Source organism: Triticum aestivum, chromosome 2D (genome assembly GCF_018294505.1).
Source record: "Triticum aestivum cultivar Chinese Spring chromosome 2D, IWGSC CS RefSeq v2.1, whole genome shotgun sequence".
Lineage (NCBI taxonomy): Eukaryota > Viridiplantae > Streptophyta > Magnoliopsida > Poales > Poaceae > Triticum > Triticum aestivum.
In genome coordinates, this window is record NC_057799.1 from 80,786,288 (window position 1) to 80,794,776 (window position 8,489).

Consider the following 8,489-nt stretch of genomic DNA (forward strand, 5'->3'; position numbering starts at 1 on the left):
CGTGGAGGGGTAAAAAGTCGTAACCGAACACTCGAGTGCATATGCGATCAATTTCACAAGTGGGAGGGGGGGGGGGGGGGGTGGTGGTGGTGCAGGCGGGAATACATGCCATCGTCTTAAAATGTCATGATCCATCTAAACATTTGTTAACCCACGTGATATGTGAGTATATTGATTGTAATATCATCTTATATTATGGGATGAAGGGAGTACCATTTTGTAGAATGTCATGGATATTTTTTGGAAACACGAGAATATTTCCAGCAAAGGTGACGTACATTCATTTAGTGGCACGAACCATTTCTTATCATATTTTCCAAAAAAATTGCATGCATTTTTTGAAAGGCGGGAACCTTTTTCCATTGTGATGAACATTTGTTTTGAAAGTTATCGACATTTCCAAACTGCGCTTTTCCCGCCATCCATTTCCCGCCACCCATTTCCCGTCAACCATTTCCCGCCATTCATTTCCCGCCACCCATTTCCCGCCACCCATTTCCCGCCAAACAATTTCCCGCCACCCGTTTCCCGCCACCCGTTTCCCTCCTCCCATTTCCCGCCAACCTTTCCCGCCATACCGCAGTCGTTCTTTCCCGCCATTTTCTCGTCTCTATCTATAAAACCCCCTTCAGACGGAGCTGGATAAGCATTGCAGTGTAGTGTAGTTGAGATGTCCCATTATCCTTTCGATCGTAGTTTTCACCCTGGGATGAGCAGGACTCTTCTGAGGCTAGCTACCGATTTCAGGATGGATAATAGGATAGTTCCATGGGACGAACTCACCGGTAGTGACACCATAATGAATGAGTTGGCTCACCAATTACGTAGTTCTGGGTGGCCTGAAAGGACCTATGAGGAGGTACGTAAAGAACTTCTTAGGTTGCATGACAGGTGGAAGAAGGTAGTGGTGCCGAAGAGTGAAACTTTCAGAAGGATTGCAGCAAATAATCCATGTTTATGGACTGAGGAGAGCGAGGACGAAGATGATATCTTCATGCCGCCGCTTTCGGGTTCTGCATCGTCGAAGGGCAAGAGTTCTTCATCATCGAAGGGCAAGGTTTCTGCATCGTCGAAGGGCAAGAGTTCTTCATCATCGAAGGGCAAGGTTTCTGCATCGTCGAAGGGCAAGCGTTCTTCATCGTCGAAGGGCAAGAGTTCTGCATCGATCGAGGATGACGATGATGACTTCATGCAGTTTTTATGCTGTATGTTGTGAGTTCAGTTACGTGCCATTTAATTTGGATGTAGTTCTATCTAGTTGTTTGTAATGTCTCGTTGTATGAATATTATGTTCTATCTAAATATGATCTTGTAGAGTAGGCATATGTCTCGTACATAAGTACATAGTCATTTGTCTCATACATAGAATAGACATAAGTTCTCACACAGAAATAGATGGTAATGTCTCTACTGATACATAGGAGCGGCAATGACGACGTCTGGCCTGCCGGGGAGGCGGATCTCGAATGACAAATGCATCACATATAACTCGGTTTCCTGTAGCAATGCAACTGAACAACCCTTTTCCATTCCCATTCGCTCAGCATTTCTTGAATCTTGCCATCATCAGTTATGTCAATCAATTTCTTTCCCCAGGGCCATCTGAATGCTTCCTGCTGACCTAGTACACAAAATCGTCTTCCTTCAACCCTTGCTTCAACATGAATTTAGTCTTCAACCAATCAAAAGTGAGGTCCACTTCACTAACTTGCACAACACTTGGAGACAAGCCTTGGACATGAACAATAGGGCTAAGCACCCACTGAGTACTCTCAGCCATCTGCAACACACACATCGCATTGAGTACGTACCCTACCCCTTAATATCCCCACTAACAAATATTAGACATGTCTATATATTACGAAGCTATATATTACAGAATATTAACGGAGCAACTAATACAATTCACCCTCCTACAATTATATTACGAATATTTTCCGTAGCAAATACAAATATTGACAGATTAATTAGTTGACATCTAAATATATTAACAAAAACTACCGGAGCACGTACGAAAAATAAAATGTGGGCTTAAATATACCCTTGAAGCGTGCGTGCGAAGGATGAAGGACGAACGGCGGCCACCAAACTGCCGGTGCTCCGGCTCGAACGAAGAACGACGAACAACAGCTTCACCTCCACCACAGTGCTCCAATTTACCACCAGCACACTGCAATGCTTATGCAGCTCCGTCTGAAGGGGGTTTTATAGGTAGAGAGGAGAAAATGGCGGGAAAGAACGGCTGCGATATGGCGGGAAACGGGTGGCGGGAAACGGGTGGCGGGAAAAAGTTGGCGCGAACATATGGCGGGAAAAAGTTGGCGCGAACATATGACGATGATGACTTCATGTAGTTTTTATGCTGTATGGTGTGAGTTCAGTTACGTATCATTTAATTTAGATGTAGTTCTATCTATTTGCTTGCAATGTCTCGTTGTATGAATATTATGTTCTACCTACATATGATCTTGTAGTTCCGATAACAGAGTACTAAAATAGAGTAGGCATATGTCTCGTACATAAGTACATAGTCATTTGTCTCATACATAGAATAGACATAAGTCTTACACAGAAATAGATGGTAATGTCTCTACTAATACAGATAATAAATAGGCCTCAAATAAATAGGCCTCAAATAATAATAATAATATAACCGACAAATATGATAATTCAGTTTATTTGAATTATATGGCCATGTTGATGTATTTTTTATTTTAATCTATGTTAAAATAATTTAGAAAAAGGCATGCGTCTAATTTCTACGATCATGTAAAATTCTTCCTTGCTAAGAAGTTTTTTTGTTAAACTACAGCGTGGGCGTTTAAAAAAAAAGTGTGGCATTGCTTGTTATGGGTTAAACTTTAGAAAATACGCATAATAAAGGTTAGCGGGTAATCCGCTTCATATTCGCATCGGGTACGGACTGAAACGTTTTTTAACATGTAGTTCTACTTTTCCTATTTTTTGCTTGCTTATTAAATTTTTATTATGTTTCCAACTCTTCAAAAAAAAAAACTTCTTATTCGGTTTTTAACATGTAATATTATTCGTTTTGCTATGCACATGCCGACCCCAACTCTTCAAACTCTATTTTTTAACATCGTTTTTTAAATTTTTATTATGTTTCCAACTCTATTTTTTAACATCGTTTTTTAACATGTAATATTATTCGTTTTGCTATGCACATGCCGACCCCAACTCTTCAAAAAAAAAACTTGTCTCTTCTTTCCAACTTTTTATTCATGTTTCCAACTTCTTATCCCGCGCCTGTGTACGTGTCAAGTATTAAGCAACAACTTATTATCCCACTAACAACTAATACAATTCACACACCTACAACTATATTACGAATAATCGCACATAAATTTATTTTCACATCGAACGAAGCGTGCGTGCGAACGAATAATATTTACGTATACTACCGGGGCAAATAACAATATTTCCGTATACTACCGGGCCAAAAAAAATAATCGCACACAAATATTTACGTGTACTACCGCGGCAAATAACAATATTTACGTATAATCCCGGAGCACCTACGAAAAATAAAATGAGGGCTGAAATATACCCTTGAAGCGTGCGTGCGAACGAAGAACGAAGAACGAAGAACCACGAACGAAGAACCACGAACGACGAACGACGAACGACGAACGACCTCCACCACCACCACCTCCACCACCTCCACCACCACCACCACCTCACCACCCCAACTGCCCCAACGACGAACACTGCCCGAACTTCACCACCACCACCTCCACCAAAATGCTCACCACGACCACCACGAGCTACCCCGTCAGTAGATCGACACCTCTTTTCGCTGCCCTAAATGAGTTGAACCCATTCACGGTGCCAAAATCGCGAAAATGTAGCTCATTTAGGTGTACAAATGTGTGATATTTTTCTGTAGAGAGAGAAGGAGGAAGAACACAGCAGAATGAGCCACGGGAGAAGAATAATGGAGGAAGGAGAGGATATGGGCGGGCAGGGAGAAGAAATAATGCAGGAGGTGGGCGGGCAGGAGAAGAAATAATGCAGAAGGAGAGGATAAGGGCGGGCTGGCCAGCGCGCGTCAGGTCGGCCGCACCCTGTCGGCCACCAGGTGGCCGATCGGCGGGCGGGACGCCGACAGGGGCGCACCACGCCGACAGGCCGCTGCCTCCCCCCTCGCGACGTGGCACGACCAACCAACGGACGCCGCGTGGCTGCCCGGCCTGCAGTCGGCCTCCTGATAGCCGATCGGCCTGCTGTGGGCCGACTGGGCTCAGTCGGCCTGCAGTGGGCCGACGGTGTATTATTCTTGCAAATTCTTTTTTCTGCGTATTATTTCTGTAATTTAAACAAAAAATTGTATTATTTAAAAATTTTTAGCTAGATTGCATGTTCCCTAGAAACCCGACGGCTTTATATGCATTTCAATCTTCTTGTAATTATTGTACTTCTTCGGTGGGAAACAATGCAAAAGCCAAGAACATCAAATGGCATGGGCTAACACCATTTTGTTTTAGAGATTATTCCCAACCTGAAGTTGTATGAGCCCATGTTTTTTCTACTGTCCCATGGGTTTATACTCATGGTCTCATTCTCTCATCAGTCGGAAAGGTAGGATCCCTTGTGTAGCGTGATAAAATTGAATAAGTTGTGGCACCACCAAAAATAATGAGGATCTTGGACTTCATCTCGCACGGCTCCTAAGTGAAAACAAAGAGGAATCCATCTTCTCTCTATTTTGATTACCTTCCTCACTTATGTATAAGACTGAATCTATTTTTTTTTGAAATCTTAGCACCGTCTTCAGTACAACTACAAACAAGGAGGAAGAAAGAAGAAAAACAAAGGTGCAATGATGTCTCTAGTAAACCCTCGCAATACCAATATACCGTGGATGATTAATCTTGGAAGTGATTGAGAAAAACAAGTTGACATTGTTAAGAAAAGTGACTGGAGACCTTGTACAAGTATTAATATTAATTATCAGTGACTAGGTCTATGTCAGAACTTATGAAAACTGCAAAATTGGCAATACGGAAAATAATAGAGGATTGAATTCTCATGGATTCAGCCCGGGAAAAAAAATAACAAGACACATACATGGATGACTAATCGAATAACATGATGGGTACACAGCAATACCTCACTATGAACAAAAAAGATCGAGGTTGACCCTCTTCAACTTATGGAGCTAGTGCTTGAAAGTTCTAGTAAAACCAACGAGTAAACTAAAACTGTACATCGGGAGGGTTCTGCTGTTCGATCTTCAAATCTTGTCGAGCTTGGACGGCATGACGAGAGGGTTCTGCTGCGCGATCTGCTCACGGCCGACCTTCTTGTAGTCGAAGACGCACGCGTGCCCGTCGACATAGCGGTGCAGCGAGCAGAAGGTTCCACCGCAGCGGCACGCGAATATCCCAGCAGCCCGACCTTCTTCTTGCACGCCATGCACCTGGTTGGAGCCGCCTTCTTCGCTGGCGCATCGGCCGCCGGTGCCGCATCAGCAGCAGCGGCAGCTGCAGAGTCCTGCAGGCTCACCGACGTCTTGAAGGCCAGGATGAGGTCGTCGGCCTTGATCTTCCCCTCGACGACGGGGGCAGCCACACCTGTGGCCTTGAGGTGGTCGCGGTAGCACTTTGAGCACATGCTCTTGGTCGCCGCGCTCCCGAGAACCCGCAGCCGTTCGCGCACAGCGGCGCGCCGCCCCCGTCGGCGGCCTGCGCCGACGACTCCTGCCCGTGCGCCATGTATCGCCGCTGATCCGATCGAGAAGGAAACGATCGAGGATCGATCGTCTCGCGTTCGTGTATTACGGGAGCCGGTGAATCTCGCGTTTGTTGGTTGCCGCCGTGCGTGGGTGCTTTGTTGACGAGGCCCCGAGGGGCTTATAAAGGTCGGCCAGGCGTGACCAGAAGAACTCCGAGGCGTGCTCTAGAACCTTCCGGTTGATCTTTGAAGCCACGCAGACGCAGTGACCTTTTCGGCTTCCTTAACAGTAATCCCTATCCGAAGGGAAGCAGTTGCCAGACCTCCTCCGATAATACCCTATGTAGAAGGTTATGCAACTCACGATATATTGATCGGGTGCAATATGCACGTATATATAAGTATAAAGGGTAGCCACGTCCTCAACTATACATGGAAGGAGGAGGGCTTGTTGTACAAGAAATACACATATGTATCTACATCTCAACACCCCCCCGCAGTCGAAGCGGCACCATGGTCGACGCAAAGACTGGATCGGAACTCCTCGAAAGACGCGGTAGACAAGCCCTTTGTCATGATGTCAGCAAATTGTTGAGACGTAGGGACATGCAGCACGCGTACATGACGAAGAGCTACCTGTTCTCGAACAAAATGGATATCAATCTCAATGTGCTTGGCGCGTCGATGATGAACCGGGTTGGCAGAGAGGTAGACCGCAGAAACATTGTCACAGTAGACAATCGTGGCCTTGTCAACCGGAGACAAGAGCTCATGCAGAAGCTGACGAAGCCAGGAACACTCGGCGACGACGTTGGCAACGGCGCGGTACTCCGCTTCAGCACTGGATCGGGAGACAACGGGCTGCCGCTTGGACGACCAGGAGATAAGTGATGGTCCAAGATAGACGCAATAACCAGAGGTCGAGCGGCGCGTGTCAGGGCGGCCGGCCCAATCGGCGTCAGAATAAGCCGTCAGATCCATAGATGATGAAGCCTGAAGTGACAGCCCAAGATCCAAGGTGCCACGGATATAGCGCAGAATGCGCTTGACTGCGGTCCAGTGAGCATCACGGGGAGCATGCATATGAAGGCACACCTGCTGAACAGCGTACTGGAGCTCCGGACGAGTAAGAGTGAGGTACTGAAGAGCACCAACAATCGACCTGTAGAATGGAGCATCTGAAGCAGGAGAACCATCTGTGGCAGAGAGCTTGGCCTTCGTATCGACAGGTGTGGCAGCCGGTTTGCAATTAAGCATCCCGGCACGGTCCAGAAGCTCATGAGCATACTTCCGCTGATGAAGAAAGAAGCCATCTGCTCGACGAATAACCTCGATCCCGAGGAAATAGTGCAGAGGACCTAAGTCCTTAATGGCAAACTCAGCACGAAGACGATCCGTGAGCTGTCGAAGAAGGGCAGTCGAGCATGCTGTCAAGATGATGTCGTCGACATAAAGCAGCAGAAAAGCAGTAGCATCACCCTGGTGGTAGACAAATAGTGAAGCATCGGAGCGAGTGGAGCGGAAGCCAAGCTGAGTAAGAAATGCTGCGATGCGCTGGTACCACGCGCGAGGAGCTTGCTTGAGCCCGTACAGAGATCGAGAAGCAAGCACACATGATCCGGAGAAGACTCATCCACGAACCCAGTCGGCTGCTGACAGAACACCTGTTCCTCAAGATGCCCATGAAGAAAAGCATTCGAAACATCCATCTGATGCACAGGCCAGGAGCGAGAGACCGCTAGCTGAAGGACAGTCCGAATCGTCCCGGGTTTGACAACCGGGGCGAAAGTGTCTGTGAAGTCAACTCCTGCTCGTTGACGAAAACCCCGAACGACCCAACGGGCCTTGTGTCGGTCAAGAGTACCATCCGGATGAAACTTGTGCTTGAACACCCACTTCCCGGTGATGATGTTGGCCCGAGGGGGACGGGGAACGAGCTGCCAAGTGTGATTGCGTTGCAATGCGTCAAATTCCTCCTTCATCGCGGCGAACCACATGGGATCACGAAGCGCGGAACGGGCGGAGGTCGGCAGGGGTGACGGTGACGAGGAAGACGTCGAAGCCACGCAGGTGTACTCATCCGGAGGGTAGCGAGTGCTAGGCCGATGGACACCCAGGCGCGACCGAGTGACAGGGCCAGCGGGTGGTGGCACAACAGCAGACACCGGGGCCGGCGCCAAACCCGGCGGTGAAGAAGCCGGCGACACGCCTGGCTGCGAAGAAGTCGGGGGAGAAGCGGGCGATCCCGGCGGGCGAGCTGGCACAACAGCCGGCAAGACCGGCGAGGCTGGCGCTGAAGCCCGCGAAGAAGAGGCCGGAGAGGCCGGCTCAGAAGCCTGCGTGGCGCCCGGCGATGAAGCAGCTGGAGAGGCCGGCGCGGGGCCCGACGATGAAGCAGCCGGGGAGGCCGACGTGGAGGCCGGCTCGTAGGTCGGTGAGCCTGGCGAAGCAGCGGGCAGGAACCGGAGTGCCGTGCGTCCAGGGGGCGCCCTACGCCGTGGGGCAAAGCCAGGGCGGACAGGGTCGGCCAAAGAGGGGCCGGGCGCCGATGAAGAAGCCGCCTGCTATTCCTGTTTAAAAGGAAAACACAACTCGTCGAAATAAACATGTCGGGATGTGATGACACGGTGGGAAACCGGATCATAGCATCTATAGCCCTTGGTGTTAGCCGGGTAACCGAGGAAGACACACGGAAGGGAACGAGGGGCAAGTTTATGAGGAGAGGTGGCGGCAATACTAGGATAACAAAGACAACCGAAAATACGAAGACCGTCGTATGAAGGAGGAGACCCGAA

General features: G+C 48.4%; 1 pseudogene; it reads right to left on the minus strand.

The window, feature by feature from the left end:
• Window positions 1–5,065: 5,065 nt before the first annotated feature.
• On the minus strand, window positions 5,066–5,938 carry LOC123048835 (zinc finger A20 and AN1 domain-containing stress-associated protein 9-like; annotated as a pseudogene).
• Between the last annotated feature and the right edge of the window lie 2,551 nt (window positions 5,939–8,489).